The following is a 23,215-nucleotide window of genomic DNA, read 5'->3' as shown; positions in this document are numbered from 1 at the left end:
ATTGTGGTATGCAGGAACAAACTGTTTTAGACAGTGTTGTGAATTCGGATGTTTTAGCGTACTCTGTTGAGGCTAGGCATCCATCAGAAACACTGTAAATATTATGTAAATATGATGTGATTACTGCTAATTAGTGTGTTGTTAACAAACAAAAAATATGATCAGGAGTTTACGACGAAGTGTGGCTGATTATAATGCAAGCTAGGATGGGTTGGGCTGTCTTTAGGGGGGGAGTGATTGTTGGTGGGAGGAGGCCTCAGCGATACCAGTCCATATTGCTCTTCAGAAAGAGGTCAATAATGTTTACTCTGGAGAACCATTTACCTCGCAGCAGGGGGGTAACCCAGTCCACTAGATAATGTTTACTCTGGAAAGTTATTTTCAACCCGCAGCAGGAGAGTAACTCAGGCCTCTGGACCCCTCCCAGTGCAGGGTACGCTTAAGGCCTATGCCTTTCTGTGAGGTATGGGAATCGCAGGGGCTCCACACCGCATTCTACAGGGAGGCCTCATCATTTACGTTACTCACTGCCAGACATGGCTCCAACCAACAAGGGTCGGGCAGCGCATGCACGGGGGGTGTAAATAAAAATTACGTTAAAAAATTAAAATAAAAAACACTCACCTCCTCCGTCGCGCACTGTTCTTCTGTCCGTCATCGCTCCAGACCAGGCAGGCAGGCACAGGCTCGCAGCCTGCCCTGCGGCCAATCCTGACGCTGCTCAAAGCAGCATCTGGATTGGCTCAGAGCGCCTAGCCAGGGTGCTCCCAGGCAGACTGAGAGCCTGTGTTGCCGGGCTTGAGAGAGCATACTGGCCATGTATGGCCTGAGACGGCTGGCCAAACATACATGCGCTCTGAGGGGGAGTCCTGAGCACTCCACCTTGCTGCTCTTCACCCCGTGGCCCCACCCCTTTAAAAGAAAAGGATAATAAACAAAGTTTATTATCCTTTTAAAGGTTTTGCAGCTGCTGCTGGTGGCCGGGTGGGGGGGGGGGCACTCTCCTGCCCTAATGGAGGAGCCGCCCCCGCTCACTGCCCTGAAGAAGATACCCCAACCAAAAAGATTTCCTCTTGGGTGGTTTGAATTGGAGGGAAAGTGCACCCATACCATTCCCAATGTGTTGCAAGCATGTTCTGAGCACCTTATTATTTCTTGACAAAGCGCTGGTTCAGGTACATTTGCACGCCCTGTGATAGCTCACATGTCTCACACTACCTACCATTATTTTGTCACAGTCCATGTGTCACAGAAAATTAAAATATATTGTACTCCAAGGAAATATGTGTATTAAATATATAAAGATACTTTGGCTGAATATTAAATTTAATTTAGTGTTACAGATTATGCAAGAGGATCTATTGCCGCAAAAACGTGGTTACGAATTTACTCAGGCCCGGAGTACAGAGGGAAAAAAGGTAAAATATTCGCAAATGCACCAGTGGATTAATATGCCAGGAGATAAGGTACTTCGTTTTTGCATGGCTTCAGATCGCTTCGTATTTTGAACTGTGTCCCAGCAGACTCGTGCTCATGCATCAGTCTCACTTCATTCTCCGATCGGCAAAATAAATGTAATTATGATGGATGCACTAACGGAAGAGAGAGCAGTACGGACGTCTGATTTGTTTTTCAGAAAACAATGTTTTTGGGGGGAATTTGTTTTCGAATGCCGCTTTAATTAATCTTCAGCAACGGTTGAGCAGAGGTATTTTTCCTGCCAGCATAAAGCTCAGTCAGAGGGTTAAGCGTCTGTCTAAAATGGAAACCCGTTCAACGGTTCAATTTACGTTTAGAAAATGGAAGGGTTTTTTTTGTTTACTAATGAACGGAGGCGAGAGGAGCTCACATTGCCTGACATTCCTCATTTAATTTTTCTGTCAGAAAGTCTCAAGCGTCTCGTAGTCTTTCCAGTTATCCATTTTAAAGAACATTATAAAGCAATAAAAATGGTGATGTAAGATACCAGATAGCACTACATATCACTGAACAACATCCAGATCAGCCGCAGTTCGCTTTCAAAGATTAAAAAAATAGGGAATGGACCATCTGGGGGTGATAATGGACTGTTCTCGAGACAATTGTGAGGCCAGTTCTATCAGTAGGCTAAAAGCTTTACAGCATAGATTGAACATTTAGAATGAGTTACACTACTTTCTCTAAACGGATACACTTCCTTGGTTAAATCCTGGCATGTCCAGTGATTAGTGGAATAAACACTTTCCATTCCCGGCCATATTGTTCTGAGATGTTGAAAAGAATGATATGGACATGGATTATACCTTAGGGCATTTGTCATGGTTTATGTTGTTGCAATGAACATTTTTCATTTCCGATCATATTATTTCGGGATGATTATCTGCGATAGAGTTTATTAGAATACGTTTTCTAATACATGAATATATTATCTCGATTAAATTATGGCTATGCTGGGTGAATAGTGGAAGAACTACTGCCCATTTTTGAATTTTTTATTTCGGGAATATAGTAAATCGAACTGTGGTATTATGGTTTTTTCTTCTTGGTTTTGAGGACTTCGCGCTCTAGTGTTAGCAGATATTAGTAACAACGTTCATGTCTGGGAAAGGTAGTATCTCCCTTAGAGGACTAGAAGTCATTCAAAGATGGTGCAATTTAGAACGCAGCAGGACACATCCCGAGATGGATACCCTAACAAGTCTACACTTAAGTTAACAGATGGTTGATAATATAATTTAGATCAATTCATTGTTTAGTTTATGTTATGACTACTTCTAATATGATTTAGTGATTGGAATGGTCTAACTGTAATCAATTTGTTAATTGGTGGGATACCCCAATATGGCGTTCCTGAGAAAAGAACCAAGAATCATTCATCTAGGTGTTACATGACCAGTAGGCGATTACGATTGCTGTTAAAATAGGGCTTTCAACTAGATGTCTGTTTATGATATAATTTAGACCAATTTTTAAAAAAAGTCACGTTAAGGTTCGTTCTAATATGATTTAATTGTTGGAAAGGTCTGACTGCAGTTAAGTCAATAATTGGTAGGACACTCCAATATGGCATCTCTGAGAGATGTACTAAAAGTTATCGCTCCAGGGGTGTTGTGTACCCTAGCACGGTCTGAAGCTGGGTCACAAGCTCAGCATGCAGTAAAGGCATAGCCGACACCAGTGATTCTATGTCAGGTCCGGAGGCGAGGATTACGCACACTCTTCTCCACTTTAATGTCACAGCATTTTGAAAGAAAGAGTCCCATGACTCCAAAGGTCACCATAGTAACCACATCCCAATCACATAATTATCCGTTGTATATGATGTCATGACGTCCCTTCCTCTTCCTTCCCAGTGTTGCCAGATTAGGCGATTTCCCGCACAAATGGGAGATATTTTTCCCTTTTGTGCGGGGAAAAAAACCCAATTGCGGGAGGCAAATTGTTGGGCTCTGTGTGGAAATGTTTTTGCGGGGCAGCGCCGCCACCACAGCAGCAGTGGACATGCACTGCCCCAGGCCTGCCGAGTGCCCGCCCCACCCCCACATGAGAGATTAGAATATGGGCTGGGGTCTCGTCACACTAGTGTGACATCATCACTGAGGCTGAGCCTTCCTGTGCGGCAGCAGCGCAGGCTACTGCCCCTCTCTTCTCTGCGACTGCGCGGCGCGCGCACCCTGGCATGCTGCACGCACAGCCACAGACATCAGACAGAACAGTGGTGTGATCATGATGATGGAAATAATTGTTGGGGCAGAGGGCCTTCAATCTAGTAGCGTGCGAAAGCGCTACTGTTAGACCTGACAGCCTTAGGGTAGTCACCCCTAACTTTTTGCCTGCCTCCCTCCGCTTTTTGGACACTGTTTTTGCTGGTTTATAGACTCTGCGCACTTTACCTCTGCTAACCAGGGCTAAAGTGCATATGCTCTTTCCCCTAGAACATGGTAACCTGGAATCATACCTAATTGGACTATTAATTTACTTATAAGTCCCTAGTAAGGTGCACTCTATGTGCATAGGGCTGGTAAATTAAATGCTACTAGTGGGCCAGCAGCACTGGTTGTGCCACCCACTTAAGTAGCCCCTTCTCCTTGTCTCAGGCTTGCCATTGCAAGGCCTGTGTGTGCAGTTTCACTGCCACATCGACTTGGCATTTAAAAGTTCTTGCCAAGCCTAGAACTCCCCTTTTTCTACATATAAGTCACCCTTAATGTGTGCCCTAGGTAACCCCTAGGGCAGGGTGCTGTGTAGGTAAAAGGCAGGACATGTACCTGTGTAGTTATATGTCCTGGTAGTGTAAAACTCCTAAATTCGTTTTCACACTACTGTGAGGCCTGCTCCCTTCATAGGCTAACATTGGGGCTGCCCTCATACACTGTTGAAGTGGCAGCTGCTGATCTGAAAGGAGCAGGAAGGTCATACTTAGTATGGCCAGAATGGTAATACAAAGTCCTACTGACTGGTGAAGTCGGATTTAATATTACTATTCTAGAAATGCCACTTTTAGAAAGTGAGCATTTCTTTGCACTTAAATCCTTCTGTGCCTTACAATCCACGTCTGGCTGGGCTTGGTTGACAGCTCCTTGTGCATTCACTCAGACACACCCCAAACACAGGGTACTCAGCCTCACTTGCATACATCTGCATTTTGAATGGGTCTTCCTGGGCTGGGAGGGTGGAGGGCCTGCTCTCACACAAAGGACTGCCACACCCCCTACTGGGACCCTGGCAGACAGGATTGAACTGAAAGGGGACCTGGTGCACTTCTTAGCCACTCTTTGAAGTCTCCCCCACTTGAAAGGCACATTTGGGTATAAAACCGGGCCTCGGCCCTACCTCATCAGACACTTGCTGGAGAAGAAACCTGAACCAGAAACTACATCCCGCCAAGAAGAACTGCCTGGCTGCTCAAAGGACTCACCTGTCTGCTTTTTACAAAGGACTGCTGCCTTGCTGTTGCCCTGCTGCCTTGCTGAACTCTTGTCTGGCTGTGAAAGTGCTCTCCAAGGGCTTGGATAGAGCTTGCCTCCTGTTCCTTGAAGTCTCAGGACCAAAAAGACTTCTCTCTTTTACTTGGACGCTCCGTGCGCCGAAAATTTCGACGCACAGCTTGTTTCGCGGCGAGAAAAACACCGCACTCCGACGCTGACCGACGCGACGCTCTGGGGACGATCAAAAATCCGACGCACGGCTTCGCAAGGATAACACCGCCCGACCTCTAGAGGAGAAATCGACGCAACGCCTGCCGTGAGATCGTAATTTCAACGCGCAGCCCCGCAGACCGACGTCTAGAGGAGAAATCGACGCGACGCCTGCCGTGAGATCGTAATTTCGACGCGCAGCCCCGCAGACCGACGCGCAGCCGGAGAACAAGCAGGAAAATCCACGCACAGACCCGGGACATCTGGTAATCCCCGCGATCCACAGAAAGAGACTGTCCGCGTGCCGGAAAACGACGCACGACTTCCCCGCGTGTAAAATAACGACGCGAGTCCGTGTGTGCTGGGGAGAAATCGACGCGCACACCCTTTTTCCACGCACCTCTTCCTTTGTGGCCCTCTGAGGAGATTTTTCCACGCTAAACCAGGTACTTGTGCTTGAAAGAGACTTTGTTTATATTCTAAAGACTTTAAGACACTTCATATCACTTTTCTGTGATATTTCTACAATTTTCCATTGCAACTTTATACTCTTTGACCTACAATTATCCTGATAAATATTATATATTTTTCTAAACACTGTGTGGTGTATTTTTGTGGTACTATATGGTGGTATTGTATGATTTATTGCACAAATACTTTACACATTGCCTTCTAAGTTAAGCCTGACTGCTCGTGCCAAGCTACCAGAGGGTGGGCACAGGATAATCTTGGATTGTGTGTGACTTACCCTGACTAGAGTGAGGGCTTTTGCTTGGACAGGGGGTAACCTGACTGCCAACCAAAAACCCCATTTCTAACATTGGTGATCAGCGGTGAGGATAGGACTTGTATTTGTGCAGTGACATACAGTAGCTAAGTATTTCACTACCTACCCACAGTTGAAGGTCAACTTGGTTTTTATCTCTTTTTGAAAACCCGATTTTTTTTCCTGACAATTTTCAAAAACTAAATCCTCACTCAACATGTCTCTGACTGGGTCTCAGACAGGGGAATTTGACCTATTCCAGTTGGATGCATATACGGTCAAACAACTAAGAGGATTCTGCAGGGCATTGAGGGTACCCACCCAAGGGGCCTCCAGAAAGGAGGACTTTCAAGTGGCGCTGAGGGCCTGGGCAGAAGCCCATTTAGAGGATGATGAGGAAGAGGAGCCAGAACATGGCCCCTCAGAGGAATTTTCACTATCTGTGGATGGTGTTACCACTGCAATTGTGCCCCCTTTCAGACCAGGGAGCAGTGTCTCTATGCAAAGCCTGACCGCAGAGGAAAGGAGAGAGGAAAGGGAGTTCCAATTGCAAATGGCAAAACTGAAAATTGAGGCTCAACAGGAGGAGAGGAGGGCAGAGAGAGAAGCCAAACAAAGTGAAGCTGAAAGAACAGCCAAACAGATTCAAGCAGAAGCTGAAAGGGCAGCCAAACAAGCGGAAGCTGAAAGAGCAGCCAAACAAGTGGAATCTGAAAGAGCTTTGGCTGAAAAGAAACTATTGTTGGCCCATGAACTGAGTCTCAAGGAGCTGGAGATCAAGGCGAGGCAGTCTGAATCCAGCAATAATGGTGGCAGCATACAGACAGGACCTGCTGGAGAGAAGAAGGTTCGTATACCCAAAAATGTGGTGCCCAGTTTTGTGGTGGGAGATGACATAGATAAATGGTTAGCTGCTTATGAAGTTGCACTAAGGGCTCATGAGGTTCCTGAAGGGCAATGGGGGGTAGCTACGTGGGGTTATGTGCCGCCATTGGGGAGGGACACACTTCTCACATTGGATCAACCTGATCAAAACACATACCCACTTCAGAAAGCCACTTTACTTACCAAGTTTGGGCTGACCCCTGAGGGATACCGTCAGAGGTTCAGGGACAGCACCAAACAAACCACACAAACATGGGTAGATTTCTTTGATTTCTCCAGTAAGGCACTGAATGGATGGGTGCGGGGCAACAAAGTAGCAGATTATAAAGGTTTATATGACTTGATTCTGAGAGAGCATATGCTTAATACTACTTATATAGAGTTGCGCCAGCACCTAGTGGATAGTAAGCTGACTGATCCCAGGAAGCTTGCTGAGGAGGCGGACCTCTGGGTTAGCACCAGAGTGTCCAAGAAGGTACCTGGGGGGGACTCCCACAAAGGTGGTCAGGGTTCCCAACAGAAGAAAGAGGGGGGAGATAAACTTGCGGATAAGGAACTTTCCAAAGGCCCCCAAAAGAATTCCCAGGGAGGGGGTGGCAACCCTTCCTTTTCCAAATTTGGGAAAAAGCCAGGGACATATGACAAGTCAGGGAAATCTAGCCCCAAATGCATGGAGTGTTACCAGTATGGTCACTACAAAGGCGATCCACAGTGCCCTAAGAGGGCCCCGTCCACTACCGGACAGGCACCTGGGTTGACTAGTGTAGCGCTCGGGGGGAGATGGACCCAAGTAGCTTTGGGGAGCAGGTAGAGATTTCCCTAGTGTCCCTGGGAGAAGGAGAAATGGTGCCCAAGGCCCACATGCCCAAAAATACTTCCAAGTACCGGCAGTGGGTCACCATTGATGGGCAGAAGGTGGAGGCTCTGCGTGACACAGGAGCCAGTATGACTACTATCAAGAGTCAGCTGGTGTCAACAGAGCAGATAGTACCTAATACATTCCACCAGGTCAGAGTCGCTGACAATTGCGAGAGTCACCTACCGGTGGCTCTGGTTCCCTTTGAGTGGGGGGGGGGTCTCTGGTACTCTGAAAGTAGCTGTGAGTCCTGCCATGCCTGTAGATTGTCTGTTAGGCAATGATCTTGAGCACACTGCTTGGAAAGAAGTGGAGCTCAGGTCTCACCTGGAGATGTTAGGGTTACCTGAGTGGGTCTGCATGACCACACGGTCCATGGCTGACCGAGAGGGAAGTCAAGGGCATCTGGAGCCTGGAACGATGGCCCAGAGAGCTGCCAGGAGGAGGGACCAGGGGCACAGGAAACCGGCCCCAGAAGTTCCCACAGTGGCTGACGGGGCTCCTGAGGAGGAGGCTCCCGAGCCAACTGGGGAAGACATTGCCGCCCTAGGTGACTTACCTGAGCTTGCTGGCTGGCAAGTGGAGGGTGGACCCACCAGGGAGGAATTCTGCAAGGCGCAGAAAGAATGTCCCACTCTGGAAGGTTTGAGGAAACAAGCCTCAAACCAGGCAGCAGGCGACGCCTCTGGCGCTCACCACCTATATTGGGAGAATGATCTCCTCTACAGTGAGCCTAAGGTTCCGGCTTTTGGGGCAGCACGTATGCTGGTGGTCCCCCAATGTTACAGAACCTTCCTACTGGGTCTGGCTCACGACATTCCCCTGGCAGGACATTTGGGGCAGGACAAGACCTTTAACAGGCTTGTCACCCACTTTTATTGGCCCAAAATGAGGACACACTCAGATAAGTTCTGCAGATCTTGTCCTACCTGCCAGGCCAGTGGTAAAGCAGGCAAAAGGGTTAAAACCCCCCTGATTCCACTTCCTGTCGTTGGCACCCCCTTTGAAAGGGTGGGCATCGACATTGTTGGTCCCTTGGACCCCAAAACTGCCTTAGGCAACAGGTTCATCCTGGTTTTGGTGGACCATGCCACCCGTTACCCAGAGGCAATCCCTCTGAGGATCGTTACTGCACCGGTGGTGGCCAGAACCCTGATGGGGATATTTACCCGTGTGGGATTCCCCAAGGAAATAGTGTCTGACAGAGGCACTAACTTCATGTCTGCATACATGAAGTCTCTGTGGGATGCGTGTGGTGTAACTTACAAGTTCACCACCCCCTATCACCCCCAGTCTAATGGTTTTGTGGAGAGATTCAACAAGACCCTGAAGGGCATGATTGGTGGCCTCCCTGAGACCATGAGGCGTAAGTGGGACGTCCTCTTACCATGCCTTCTCTTTGCTTACAGAGAGGTCCCCCAGAAGGGGGTAGGGTTCAGTCCCTTTGAGCTTCTCTAAGGGTACCCTGTCAGGGGACCCTTAAGCATTGTCCAGGAGGGATTGGAGAAAGCTCCAAAGACACCCCTTCAGGATGTGGTCAGCTATATGTTGGCCCTCCGCAACCAGATGACCCGCTTCTGGAAAGAGGCCCAAAGTAACCTTGAGGCCAGTCAAGAGGTAATGAAACACTGGTATGACCAGAAGGCCACCCTGGTAGAGTTTCAACCTGGAGACAAAGTGTGGGTAATGGAGCCAGTAGAGCCCAGAGCTCTCCAGGACCGCTGGTCTGGCCCATTTGAAATAAAGGAGCGGAAAGGGGAGGCCACTTACCTAGTGGACCTCCAAACCCCTAGGAATCCCCTAAGGGTGCTCCATGTGAACCGACTAAAAGCTCATTTTGAGAGGTTGGAGATCAACCTGCTTCTGGTCACAGATGAAGGAACGGAAGAGGAGAGTGAACCCCTCCCCGACCTCCTCTCTGCCCAAGAAGGTGATGGGTCAGTAAGCGGGGTCATTCTGTCTGACTCCCTGACTCTAAACCAGAAAGGAGACTGCTATGAGCTGTTGGAGCAGTTCTCCCCCCTGTTATCCCTTACTCCTGGACTGACCCACCTCTGTGTTCATGATATTGACACTGGTGACAGTCTCCCTGTGAAGAACAAAATTTACAGGTTGTCGGATAAGGTGAAGGCCAGCATCAAGGAGGAGGTCTCCAAGATGTTCACTCTAGGGGTTATCGAGAAATCCAGTAGTCCCTGGGCCAGCCCAGTGGTGTTGGTCCCTAAGGCTACTGCCCCAGGTGCGAAGCCAGAACTCCGGTTCTGTGTGGACTACCGGGGTCTCAACTCAGTCACACGGACTGATGCTCACCCCATCCCCCGAGCTGATGAGCTCGTGGACAGGCTAGGCGCTGCCAAGTTCCTGAGTACGTTTGATCTTACTTCAGGGTACTGCAGATCGCCCTGACTGAGGGGGCCAAGGAAAGATCCGCATTCTCAACCCCTGATGGCCATTACCAGTTCCGGGTTATGCCATTTGGGTTGAAAAATGCCCCCGCTACCTTCCAACGGTTGGTTAACGGGGTCCTAGCTGGCAAGGATGCCTTCTGTGCAGCCTACCTGGATGACATAGCTGTCTACAGTTCCAGCTGGGAGGAACACCTGCTTCACCTCAACGAGGTGCTTCAGGCCCTGCAACAGGCAGGCCTGACCATCAAGGCCAGTAAGTGCCAGATTGGGCAGGGTTCCGTGGTGTACTTGGGACACCTAGTGGGTGGTGGCAAGGTGCAGCCACTCCAGGCCAAGATTGAAACTATCAAGGCCTGGCAACCACCGCGAACGCAGACTGAGGTGAGAGCCTTTCTAGGCCTCACAGGATACTACCGCAGATTTGTCAAGGGCTATGGTACCATTGTAACACCCTTGACAGAACTCACTTCCAAGAAACAACCTAGGTTGGTGAATTGGACAGAGGCTTGTCAGAAAGCCTTTGACGCCCTGAAGGAAGCCATGTGCACGGCCCCCGTACTCATGGCCCCTGACTACTCCCAGGAATTTATCGTGCAGACAGACGCTTCAGAGCATGGCATAGGGGCAGTCCTAGCACAGCTGAATGAGGAGGGCAGAGATCAACCGGTAGTCTTTATTAGCAGAAGGCTATTACCACGGGAACAGAGGTGGAGTGCTATTGAGAGTGAAGCTTTTACTGTGGTCTGGGCACTGAAGAAGCTAAGACCCTACCTGTTTGGGACTCACTTCCGGGTTCAGACAGACCACAGGCCCCTCAGATGGCTCATGCAGATGAGGGGTGAGAATCCAAAACTCTTGAGGTGGTCCATTTCCCTACAGGGGATGGACTTTACGGTGGAACATCGCCCAGGGGTTGACCACGCCAATGCTGATGGTCTCTCCAGGTACTTCCGCCTTAGCGATGAGAGCTCCCAGGAGGTCGGGTAGCTCTCCCCACTTTCAGCTGGGGGGGACACATGTTAGACCTGACAGCCTTAGGGTAGTCACCCTTAACTTTTTGCCTGCCTCCCTCCGCTTTTTGGACACTGTTTTTGCTGGTTTATAGACTCTGCGCACTTTACCTCTGCTAACCAGGGCTAAAGTGCATATGCTCTCTCCCCTAAAACATGGTAACCTGGAATCATACCTGATTGGACTATTAATTTACTTATAAGTCCCTATTAAGTTGCACTCTATGTGCATAGGGCTGGTAAATTAAATGCTACTAGTGGGCCAGCAGCACTGGTTGTGCCACCCACTTAAGTAGCCCCTTCTCCTTGTCTCAGGCTTGCCATTGCAAGGCCTGTGTGTGCAGTTTCACTGCCACATCGACTTGGCATTTAAAAGTTCTTGCCAAGCCTAGAACTCCCCTTTTTCTACATATAAGTCACCCTTAATGTGTGCCCTAGGTAACCCCTAGGGCAGGGTGCTGGGTAGGTAAAAGGCAGGACATGTTCCTGTGTAGTTATATGTCCTGGTAGTGTAAAACTCCTAAATTCGTTTTCACACTACTGTGAGGCCTGCTCCCTTCATAGGCTAACATTGGGGCTGCCCTCATACACTGTTGAAGTGGCAGCTACTGATCTGAAAGGAGCAGGAAGGTCATACTTAGTATGGCCAGAATGGTAATACAAAGTCCTACTGACTGGTGAAGTCGGATTTAATATTACTATTCTAGAAATGCCACTTTTAGAAAGTGAGCATTTCTTTGCACTTAAATCCTTCTGTGCCTTACAATCCACGTCTGGCTGGGCTTGGTTGACAGCTCCTTGTGCATTCACTCAGACACACCCCAAACACAGGGTACTCAGCCTCACTTGCATACACCTGCATTTTGAATGGGTCTTCCTGGGCTGGGAGGGTGGAGGGCCTGCTCTCACACAAAGGACTGCCGCACCCCCTACTGGGACCCTGGCAGACAGGATTGAACTGAAAGGGGACCTGGTGCACTTCTTAGCCACTCTTTGAAGTCTCCCCCACTTGAAAGGCACATTTGGGTATAAAACCGGGCCTCTGCCCTACCTCATCAGACACTTGCTGGAGAAGAAACCCGAACCAGAAACTACATCCTGCCAAGAAGAACTGCCTGGCTGCTCAAAGGACTCACCTGTCTGCTTTTTACAAAGGACTGCTGCCTTGCTGTTGCCCTGCTGCCTTGCTGAACTCTTGTCTGGCTGTGAAAGTGCTCTCCAAGGGCTTGGATAGAGCTTGCCTCCTGTTCCTTGAAGTCTCAGGACCAAAAAGACTTCTCTCTTTTACTTGGACGCTCCGTGCGCCGAAAATTTCGACGCACAGCTTGTTTCGTGGCGAGAAAAACGCCGCACTCCGACGCTGACCGACGCGACGCTCTGGGGACGATCAAAAATCCAATGCACGGCTTCGCAAGGATAACACCGCCCGACCTCTAGAGGAGAAATCGACCCGACGCCTGCCGTGAGATCGTAATTTCAACGCGCAGCCCCGCAGACCAACGTCTAGAGGAGAAATCGACGCGACGCCTGCCGTGAGATCGTAATTTAGACGCGCAGCCCCGCAGACCGACGCACAGCCGGAGAACAAGCAGGAAAATCCACGCACAGACCCGGGACATCTGGTAATCCCTGCGATCCACAGAAAGAGACTGTCCGCGCGCCGGAAAACGACGCACGACTTCCCCGCGTGTAAAATAACGACGCGAGTCCGTGTGTGCTGGGGAGAAATCGACGCGCACACCCTTTTTCCACGCACCTCTTCCTTTGTGGCCCTCTGAGGAGATTTTTCCACGCTAAACCAGGTACTTGTGCTTGAAAGAGACTTTGTTTATATTCTAAAGACTTTAAGACACTTCATATCACTTTTCTGTGATATTTCTACAATTTTCCATTGCAACTTTATACTCTTTGACCTACAATTATCCTGATAAATATTATATATTTTTCTAAACACTGTGTGGTGTATTTTTGTGGTGCTATATGGTGGTATTGTATGATTTATTGCACAAATACTTTACACATTGCCTTCTAAGTTAAGCCTGACTGCTCGTGCCAAGCTACCAGAGGGTGGGCACAGGATAATCTTGGATTGTCTGTGACTTACCCTGACTAGAGTGAGGGCTTTTGCTTGGACAGGGGGTAACCTGACTGCCAACCAAAAACCCCATTTCTAACAGCTACCAATTGACGGTCCAGCCAAAAATTATTGGCCTGCCCTGCGGCATTATTTAAAATGCCTGCGTGCGAGCGCCAGTCAGCCGCCAGCGAGTGCGCACTGTCTGTTACTCACTGGCTGCGCACGTGGTGGTGTCTGGTGTGTGTGTGGCTCTTCTCTTGGGCCCCGCCGCAAGCCTCAGCCAGCGCAGGTGTGGTGGTGGTGCCCCCCCCTGGAAAAGTCTCTTCTGTAGTGCGCTTGGAGTGGACCCTGAATTAAAGCCAGCTCCAGAGTGCGAGATTGGGGCCCGGGAGAGGGGAGACAACCCCCTGGACCCTTCCTGTTGTGTAGGTACTACCTACGGCTCCTACCTACTCTGACGTGCGGCCAGTTGGTGCGCAGCTGCGGAAGACAAGGTAAGTGTCCTTAAATTTGTGCCTTTGTGACTTGTGAGTAGATGTATTCCTTATTTTTAATATTCAAGGGCTACTTGTGGATTGAGAGTGCATAGGATCTAAAGCTTGGCAGGATTGAATAAGAATGAGTGGCATAGCCAGTGCTTAATTTGTAAATAAAAACGTGCCGGTGTCCAAAGCTCTCCTCTTAAACACGCGGCTGCTGCAATTAAATGTGCAAACACGGAATACTAGGGCAGCGGAATCCTGAAGCCATGTTGGGCCTCTTTAGTCCATTTTAAGCCGTTTCACCTCACTCCTGCAGCTTTCTGCTCTCTCCCTTTCTGACACTCTTATTCATTTTTGCATTCCTCCGTCTTTCCCATATGTGTCTTTTGCTCGCAGTAAATGCTTGAGGCAGGAAAAAAGAGTGCCGTCCCTCAAAAATAAGTGCCGGTGCTCTGCACCGGAAACAACAATCACAAATTAAGCACTGGATTGAATCACATGAAGGTTGGTGATGACAGAGTTATTGTTTTCGACTCGTAATGCAAGGGGGTTGCCAGCTGAGTTGTGCAGTGCGTGCTGTGCAGGGCAGTTAAATAAAAACAAATCATTCAGTTTGGGTATTATCAGTGCTTTAAATGGGCCGGTACTCTCCGGTACTGAGTACCGGCACTTTTTTATTTTGAGAGGGAGAGTACCGGCATATCTCAGGAAAAACTTAATACTTTTAATTGGAGAGTACCGGCACTTCTCAGAAACAAGCAGGTACTCTATTACAGAGTACCTGCACTTCTATTTTTCCATTTAAAGCACTGGGTATTACTTAAACCATTTTATCTGAAACCTTTTTGCACGTTTGGTAGCAGTCTATCTTATACTGCCAGTAATGCAAGTTTAACCTAATGACTTACATTTGCACAACACATAATTCTCCATTGCAGCAGTGAAGGTTTCATTCTGTGGCTTTTTGGTTACACACAGACCTTTCAGTGCATGAACTAATGAAGGTTTCATAATATACAGTGATTAACTTAACTTTTTTATTTTTTATTTTAAGGCATGAATTATGTATGTGGCTACCTGAAAGAGAATATTTTGTTTTTTTTATAGCCACACGTTTAACCCCGCCCCATTGCATGCAGCATCACTGTTCCCATACTTATTTTAATGCTCTTTGAGCTGTGTGCTCAGCTGATTTATTCATTTATTTCACTCCAGTTGCAGGCAGTGCAAGCACAAATGTGGTCTCATTGGCTGAGCTAAGCGAAATGAGGGTACATGGTCAGTGCTCAGCCTCACTGCATGGTTCTGTTCGTGATCTTAGTGCCTAAATTATTGACATCACTTGTAGTCAGGCTCTGCTCAGCGTAGCCATTGCTTGCATTTGACACAAAACACTAGCCTTTACCAATAATTTAAGTTTAAGTTCACGGAGTTTGGGTCACTGTGTTCTGGCCTCTGGTAGCAATTTGCAGAAGGGTGTCTATCGCCTCACACAAACAGCCTTTTTCACCTCAAACAAGGATGTATTTTTCTGCAGGGCCTTGTTGACCTCCACCTCCACTGTCCAGGGTAGAGGTAGCCCGCTAAAACAAGTGTAGGAGTAGTGCCTGAGTACATCTGAAGGAGGCAGGAAATTAGTGAAATGTCAGTCTGCTGCCCATTTAATGAAAAGTCCAGAAAGTAGAATAGTAGTAGAGCAGACTGCAGATACACACTGGGAATGCTAGATGGCTACTTGCATGTCACCTTTATCTACTGTGTGCATCTGAAAGGCAGTGAAAAGAACAAAGGTTGTGCTTTGAATCCACTTGTGGGGTGTTGATTATCCAAGGTTACTGACGGAGCTAATGTAGCAAATGTTATCTTTGCATGTAGGGGCTGACATTATATTGGGATTAACAGGAATTGAAATGTAAAATGCAAAGGGAAAACAGGATTGGGTCTGCTTAACACAAACTTGAGTTCAGCAAGAAAAGTTGAGTAAGTATGAGGGGTTGTCCATTAAGATGTATTACTTTTTGCTGTTATCAGTGAGTTGTTGCTTTATTATAAAACCAGTTTGAAAGCTAGAGCATACCTCTTATTTAACCTTGAATATGAGGGAGTTGCCATCCTTTGGCTCATTCTCCATTTCAAAACATGACAAATCCAAAGGGTCAATTGTCTGCCCTGAAACAAATCACTTGCCCCAGCGCAGAGTCGACACCACTTTGTATCTCCATTGAATTCACTGGTGAAGTTGATGAAAGCGATGTTCAGCCAAAAGCTGTGAATCCTAGAAAGGATCAAACCATATGTAATTGAATGAACCATTCACAGTTTCACTTTACCAGCCATGATTACTTACCGGTGCATGCCTCGCACTCTGAAACAAGCATCTTGTGGCCTAGGAAGTGGCTACTGCCCTTACTTTCTGTCTGCAGGCAAAGGAGAATGATCTGCCTGCTACAAAGGGCTCCAATTCCAAAACTGGTGTCAAAAGGACTGCTGTGAAGTTGATGAAAGCGACGTTCAGCCAAAATCTGTGAATCCTAGAAAGGATAAACCGTATGTGACTGAATGAACCATTCGCAGTTTCACTTTACTAGCCATGTTTACTTACCGGTGCATACCTCGCACTCTGAAACAAGTTTATTGCTGCCTAGGAAGTGGCTATTGCCCTTGCTTTCTGTCTGCACCAAAGGAAAATGATCTGCCTGCTACAAAGCGCTCCAATGCCAAAACTGGTGTCAAAAGGACTGCTGTGAACTTGGTCTAAGAAAATAAAGTAGCTGCTACAGGCTTCAATGTCAAAAGGTTTGTCAAAGAAGGACTGCTGTGCACATAATCAAAGATTTACGTCTCTCACCAAGTCCATATTTACTACTTTTTCCAATTTGCTGCTCATCATAAGAAGTGAGTGACCATTTTTCCATGTTTATTTCAATTTTTAGTGTGTAATGCAATGAATAATCTAGGAACTGTCAGTTTCACATATTTGCTTAAATAGAAATTTGATTTACGCTTTAAAATGTTTGCTTCAGCCTACGATTGCATTAGTTCAGTGTTAAAAGTTTGGGCTACTTTTTGGACTGGGACCGGTTCATTTGGGCTTACTTTGGGCTGGTCGTTCAACAGCTTTGGGCTATAGAAGGCTTTTAAAATCTGACAACACTGTTCCTTCCTCTTCACTGCTTGCAAGTCAGTTAAGTTGCGTTTTTCCTTTCTTCTGCGTTAGTCGGGAATTTATATAACTGATTGTACCAATTTGATTCAGTGTGTCGCGTTGCCGATTTTTTCCTTGCAGGTCGACGCTTAGCAGCAAGATCAATACTGCTCACAGTGCGGCAGGCTTCGGCTCGAGTGCTTCACTTCGATATGTAGAGGGTCCACCAAAGGGCACTCTTTCGCACCATGTGAGACCTGTGAAGCGTGTGCGCTTTGTCACAGCAGCCTTTTGAGTGCTCTGACCACGTTGTACTCGCGCAAGGAAAGCACTGAGAGGGCTGCCAACCCCTGAGGACCCTGCATGCGAATGGTAAGCATAATTCCTTCGGGCTCGGCAGTTGGTTTAGGCACGGGGTGACTGTGAGTTTTTTTCTTGCACAGTAAAGCACTGAGCACTATCAGGGAGGCTGCCCAGCATACACAGGGCGTTCTTTTCTTGATACCTTCTACTTTCCATATAATTCCTGTGCCTCAAAAGGTGTTCCCCCCTCGCTAATAAATAAAAATGGAATCTAGTGGGGATCACAAATACTTCTCTGCCCAGAAGATTAATGATGCTTAGCCCCTCCACTTGCCTTCAGAAGTAGATAGGGCATTATCACTGGCCATAGCAAGAGCTTTGGCCCCTTTGCTGGAGCAGGTTGACAGATTGGCCAAAAGCATTCCGGGGGTGTTTTCCGACCCAGTTTCCAAGGTGCAGGGACTAGCAAGGAGTAGGCAGGAGGCAAGCTGGCCAAGAAGTGTGTCACGAGGCACCTTGAGGTTTTCAACAGTCTTTGATACCAACCAGAAGAGTGCACGCATGCTGAAAAAAGACCCTTCCAGCAGGTGAACGAGCCCGGGGTAATTGACAATTTGATTGTTCCAAATTTGGACGCTGCCACCCAGGGTTCTGACAGAGGGGATGGTGGGACAGACACATGGTGGGATGGACACATCCTTGGAAGAGGAGGGTGATGTGGGCAAACCATCGTGCCCAGGCTCTTAGGCCTCAGATTCCCCAGATTGGGATATGGGACAGACAGACATGTTTGACCCGTTTGGGATCTACCACCCAAGATCCTCCGAATGGACCCCAGACACCAAGGTGGTAGAATATGTGGGGGCAAAATTTGCCAACCGCTTGAAAAGGAGGTCTAGGCGCGATTTAGAGCAGAATGCCCTGGATCTAGTTTGGCCAGGAAGGTGGCAACTATGCCGGATATTCACCCCAACATATGTACCTTCTTTGGCAAGTATATGCAGGATGTGAAGAAAGGCATAGACCGGTCCTGGAGTGCGTGCCAGAACAAATTACTGGCCTCCTTGGTCTCAACACAAAGATTATTGAACTGGCAGAACAGGCCAAGCAAACGGGGAGGCCAATGTCTATGGACATAGTTGCTGGCTGTGCCCAGTGGGCGTTTACTGTCTGGGAAATGCCAACTGTTCATTGGTAGCGAAGAGGAGGCGATTGCTCCTCCTAAAGATGGACCCTAAATTAGGAGAGCTGGAGACGTCTGAAGCAGGAGCAGTGGCACAGGGACACTTCTTTGGGGACCCCTTTGTTAAGGAGCTCAGAAAATTTGTCTCCTCTTTCTCAGCCCTTGATAAGGCACAGTCATCCATAAAAAAGATCTTCCTGGGAAGGTTTTCACAGGGGCCAGTAGAGGTAGGGGACACTCTTCCGGCCGTGCAACCTCCCAAGGTCCCCCCAAGCAATAAGCCAAATGCAACAATGGCTGGAACAACAGGAGACAGGGATGTTTCCACCCAAGCAGAGAGTCCGGAAGGGGAAAATCTTTCTGGGAAAGCAGAGTCTCCAATTCCTTCCAGAAGGGACAGTCGGGTAAGTGATACCCTTTTTTCCCCTCACATCAAACTCGGGGGGAGGTTAAAGATGTTTCTACACAATTGGGAAAGGATCACAATGGACCCATGGGTCCTTCAGATGGTCAGGGGATTTCAAATAGAATTCTACCAGACCCCCATCCAGAGAACACTTCCAAGTCCATTAGTTTTTCACATGAGGAGTCCTTGATCATAGTTCTGAGGTAAGACAGCTTGTTGCACAAAGGGCAATTTGCAAAACAACACAACAACCGGATGGGTTTGTAAGCAATATTTTCTTAGTCCAAAAGAAGGACAAAGGTTTCAGACCCGTCAGAAATTTGAGAGAGTTCAACAAGTGGCTGGTATACCGCCACTTCAAGATGGAAGGTCTTCATCTACTGAGGGACATGCTAAGTACAGGCGACTGGATGGCTAGATTGGACCTCAAGGACGCCTATCTCACAGCTCCTATTTCCCCATCCGTGCAGGAGGTTCCTTCAATTCCTCTGGCGGGGGCAGACATTCATTCAGTCCTGACAATGGATCATGTCCAATTTGAACATGACTTTTGTGCTAATGACAGATCTGGGCTTTGTCATCAACAAGGACAAGTCGGAATTCATTCCAATCCAGAAGATCACGTTCCTGGGGTTCCTGATCGACTCAGAGGAAGCCTCCCTGAGTCTCACAATGATCAAGAGCACCAAGATGAAGAAAGAAATCTGCAAGGTCCTCAGGAGGGACAGAATATCACTGAGGCAATTTGGGAGGATAGTAGGACTACTCTCATCTTCTATTCAGGGTATATTTCCAGGTCCTCTCCAATACAGACCTCTACAGAGACTGAAGGCTGATCACCTGAGGAGGGGTCTAGCGTACTCGGAACTACTAGCGCTATTGGAGGAAGCCAGGGCAGAACTCCAATGGTGGTTGGACAACATGGAAGCCTGGAACAGTCCAGCAGTTTTTGGGACAACGCCGGATCTAGTAATCAAATCGGATGCAGGTGCCAGGGTTGGGGAACCAGATGCGGAGACATCAATTTGGGGGGGCAGATGGTCAGAGGAGGAACTATCACTCCTGATCAACTGCCTGGAGCTCCTGGCGGGATCCTTCATGATCAAAGCGCTCATCAAAGTCAAAGGGCCTGATTTATAAAAAGTTTGTGCTGCCTTAGCATCATTTATTGATACAATAATATTTTTTGCAAAAATACAATTATATTTTTTAAATTTGCGCCGCTTTTACGTAAAAAATGACGCTAAGGTGGTGCAAACTTTAAAAAAATCAGGCCCACAGTGTCTTGTTGCATCCTCCTGAAGATGTACGTCACCTGCCTAGGGGGGACTCAGTCAAGAGCTCTCTCCGACCTTGCAAAGGACTTCTGGCATTATTTTCTGGAGAAACAGATTTCAGTGACAGCGGAATACCTTCCGGGCATCAACAACACAATAGCGGATTGGAACTCCAGGCATTTTATGGATGGCAGCGACTAACAGCTGGATCGCAACATCTTTCTAGCTCTCTTGGACTGGTGGGGCCCGGGTGATCTGGACATCTTCGCATCTAGATTGACCTGACAGCTCCCCAGATATGTGAGCTGGAGACCGGATATGGAAATTGAGGCAGTGGATGCATTCTTGCACGATTGGTCCAAACACAAACCACATGCATTCCCTCCATTCGCAATTATTCCCTGAGTTGTGGTGCAAACTTGGAGACAGAAATCGTCAATGGTTCTAATAACTCCGATCTGGAGGTCTCAAGCTTGGTTTCCCCTCCTGATAGAGCTTTCTTGGGACCTCCCGATCGTGCTGCTCTCATTCCCATCCATACTCAAAGATCCCCTGGGGAGCCTTCACCATCTGGTGTTACAGGGCCACCACTCTCTCGTGGCTTGGCGGATTTCAGGAGACAATGGGAAGACAAACACCTTTCATGGGGGGTTACAAGCTTCATCCATCAAGCATTGACTGATCGCACATCTAAAAGGAATCGTTCGGCCTGGAGAAGGTGGCATCATTAGTGCCTGCAGAGACAACAGGATCCCATGGGGACAAAAATTATCCATAATGTAAACTTGCTGGCTGAAATTGCTCAGATACGATTGGCGTACAACATAGTCAACTCCTTTAGATCAGCTATTTCGGCAGGGCACAATTCCACAGAAAACATTCTGGTAGGAGAACACCCATGGGTTTGTAGACTTATGAAAGGGATTAGCAGACCCAAAGCTCCTCAATACTCCGAGTTGTGGGATTTTAACCTGGTTTTGAGATTTCTGACGGGTTGGCAGGATAACCAATGTCTATCTCTTAAGGAGCTATCTGGAAGTTGGCTATTCTCCTTTGCCTTGTTTCATGCAAAAGGGTTTCAGACGTGCGGGCATTGGACGTATCCGCCAGAGATCCTCATCTCAAAAGGGTTATCCTTTACAATATCCAGGGGGACAAAACCAAATACCAGGTCGGTATCTTACCCTGCTTTTGTAGGTAACCCTAAACTGGGTGTGGTATGATGTGTTAAAGCCTACGAAGAGATGACGGCTGCGCATAGACCAGCAGGAGAGAGGCAGGTATTAAATTGCCATTAAGAAGCCACTTAAGGCAGTATCATCTCCCTCCATTGCAAGGTGAGTATGATGGTTAATAGTATAGGCATGTATTGATGTGAAGCGGTTTGGTGCTCATTCAAATAGAACTAAAGTCATTAAGGTAGAAGGGCGACTGGAAGATATAAATAATGCAGCAGATTGGTCAACGGAATCGACTTTCAAAAAGTTCTATTTCAAACCAATTCATGATGCCGCAACCCTAGTGGTGAGTACGCTTAGAACATGCATAATCCTCACCTCCAGCCCTAACACAGAATGAAAAATATCCAAACTAATGAGAAGGAAAGTTTCAATTCTATTAAGGACACAGAGGCAAGGATTATCCCTCCCAGGAGCTGGATTTCCATCTCTTCCCTCCCTGGATATACGTTGGAGTAAGTAATTGTTTCAATAATGTTAATGCTGAATATGTGAAGATATGTAAAGATAGTGCACATATCATTGACTGAAACAGAAATGTTTTGGCACAGGAGATCTATAGAGTTGTCTAATGATGGTTGAAGTTATATATCTTTATATGTGATTGCTTCATTAATAGAACTGAACTCATGTTAGAGATGATTGTAACAGATTAAGGGGCTCATAATTCATAGTCTTAAAGTCTTCATCCTATATTTCAGATTACAAGCAATAAGTAATAAGGGCCAGACAATGGATGCCGGTGCCTATCTTCCTCCAGTGAAGAAGAAGGAAGAGGAAGGGACGTCATGACATTGCATACAATGGATGATTATGTGATTGGACTGTGGTTACAATGGTGACCTTCGGACTCATGGGATGTGTAGTATTATTGTTCTTTTTGGTGTTTTATATGTGTTTCTTTCAAACTACTGTGACGTTAAATTGAAGAAGAGTATGCATAATTCTTGCCTCCGTGTCCTTAATAGAATTAAAACTTTCTTTCTCCTTAGCCAGGGAATGTTTCAGTTTGTGTAACACATTGACCCTGAGGTTCGAGCCTTTGATCTTTTTTATTACATTCCCCAACACGTCATGGCCCATACCATTTGGATCATGCATGATGGGGTTTCTCTGCCTATCCCCCCTTTATTTACTTTTACAAATGGGACATTCCAAAAGTCCCAAACACAACATTCCTCAATCACCCAAACAAAACAAAACAAAACAAGAAAACAAAAACTCAAGAAAAATGCTATGGCTGATATAGATAATGAAGGTTGGCAAAAATCAGGTGTAAAGACCTTGTCCTTGATGTCTCTGGTGTCATTACCTTTATAACTAGTAAAACATTATCTAGTCACAGTGGTACACTTGATCATAAGAAAAAAACATTTCCGGATTAGCACAAAATCTTTCAACTTTTTGGAGGTCACTGGTCTTGGAGGCAGGTCACATTTCTCCGTACCTTGCTGACTGGGGCTGGGTTCCTTTCCTTCCCACTCATTCAACGGGTGAAGGACTCCTGCACTTGGACCTGCATCACCAGTGTCTCTCGTATCACCCCCTGGAACCTCCAAGGGGTTACTTTGCTGGCGGTGAACTTAAAACATCTTGGTGGGGACAGAGGGGAGGAGCAACTATCATTTTGCCAATTTATCATATTGCGATCGTCCTCTGTAGAATTAGTCACAGGAGATGCACCACTAGTGCTCCCCAGTTCAGGCTCAGGCTGTTGGTACAGTTTAAAGAAAGATAAGTTTCTCGTTATTCTTTCCTCTTGCTTCTAGGTAGTTATCACATCACTCATTCTCAATGGCTCAACCTCAATTGGCAACAGAAATTTGCCACAGCACTCATTTTCCATGGCTCAATCTCAATTGGCAACAGAAATTTGGTTCCTGCAGGTCGATTTTTGACAAGGATCAAATCACCAATTTGAAAATGCTGCAACTTGGCTCGTCGTCTCTTTGATGTGCTGTCATTTTGTGTATGGTGTTGCTGCAGACCCTCTGCAGCTTTCTCTCTGACCCCAGGAGTTTTCACAACATGAGGGATGGTATCACCCACCCTACGATTCGTA

Source organism: Pleurodeles waltl, chromosome 5, assembly GCF_031143425.1.
Source record: "Pleurodeles waltl isolate 20211129_DDA chromosome 5, aPleWal1.hap1.20221129, whole genome shotgun sequence".
Lineage (NCBI taxonomy): Eukaryota > Metazoa > Chordata > Amphibia > Caudata > Salamandridae > Pleurodeles > Pleurodeles waltl.
Note: the sequence above shows the minus strand (reverse complement) of the source record.